Below are 1,672 nucleotides of genomic sequence, written 5' to 3'. Positions count from 1 at the left end.
GGTAAGTGTGCCTAGTAAGAAAGAACAAGAAAAAGAGAAAGAAAGATAGAGATGGAGATGTTACTTTTCGTATATACTTGCATTATTGTATATATGTATATGTGTGTGTGCGTGTGCTGTGTTTTTACGTGATGCATAGGAACTTGTATGAAATTTTCTATGAATGTATGCGTATAAGAAAAGGAAAGAGTAAGAGAGATAGAAATAGAGATGTTACTTTTCGTATATATTTGCATTATTGTGTACGCATGTGTGTGTGTATGTGTGTGGATGTTTCATGCGTATTGGGTATAAACTGGTATCAAATTTAGTACGAGTGTACGCGTGTTTGAATGAAAAGAAAGAAAGAGAGAGAGAAAGATAGAAATTTTACTTTTAGTATATATACGTGTGTAGCATCATTATATATTCACACGTATGTGTATTCATATGTGTATCTGTATACGTATTTGTATGAGTTTGCGGATAGGTCAGTTCGCTCGTTCGAATTTCCTCGCGTTTTTCGACTTGAAAGACTGAAACAAATCGCATAGCTTGCCCGCCCAGACGTCGGCCCATTGCTTTTCCATGGTGGACACATACATACGATTGAAGAAAAAGCTTCCTTTTTTTTTTTTTCTTTTCCCCCATGTATATATATATATTACCTATGCATATGTACATTTAAATAGAATCTGAGCATGAACGTATAGTATACTTTCTATTCTTTTATTCATAAGTATATCTGTCGTATTCTAACAATAAATAATGTCAAAGTAAATTGTTGAATAAAGAAAGTATTACCCGTACGAGTCACGTAACTTATACATACATAGATACATACATACATATGAATATACAAGATATTGATACATAAATGATTGAATATGTATAATATTCATTTTTATGGGTACAAATGTTCTTTAAATAATATAGTATATCGGATTGGATAAAAGTATCTTCGAATTTTTGGTTTAAATGATATTTTGATAGTATATACGCGTGTATATATATGTATTAGATCATATACTAATGTAATGTCCGATTTCGTGCACGAAAGTGATCAGAATAATCGAACGTTTCATACTTCGTTATCTAATACATTAATTGTATCGGATAATTACAGTATGTAACGTCCAATATCGAATTTGAAAGTAATCAGAATAATCTCGAACGTTTCATACTTCATTATCTTTACATTAATTGTATTAAATCATTATAATATTACGTAATCTCCACACAATTTCGAATTTGAAAGTAATCAGAGTAATCGAACGTCGTTTCATGTTTCATTACTTAAATACAATTTACAATTAGATTATATTACAGTGTGTTGATATATTTATTGATAATATTATTTCTCTTATTCAATATTGCAATGATCATTAATAAACCATTAATCTTTCCTTACCGATTTTCTCTGCTTCTGTAATTCCAGTAGAATTTTTTTTCCTTTCTATCTTTCTATACCTTCTTTTTATCTTAATCTTTCCATCCAGACGTACCAGTAGTAGTAGTAGTAATAGTAGTAATAGTCTTTCTTTTCTAAATCGTTTCCGGTAGATCCGCGAAGCTTCTGCTTCGATAAGAACTTGTGATCGACATTGAATCCATTCGACACCGAATCTCCATCGGTGGATATCTCCAAGTTTCTACGGATTATAACGGTGAACTTGCTATCTCTCTTTCTTGG

This window comes from Polistes fuscatus, unplaced genomic scaffold (genome assembly GCF_010416935.1).
Source record: "Polistes fuscatus isolate 324 unplaced genomic scaffold, CU_Pfus_HIC Scaffold19, whole genome shotgun sequence".
NCBI classification, from domain to species: Eukaryota; Metazoa; Arthropoda; class Insecta; order Hymenoptera; family Vespidae; genus Polistes; species Polistes fuscatus.
Note: the sequence above shows the minus strand (reverse complement) of the source record.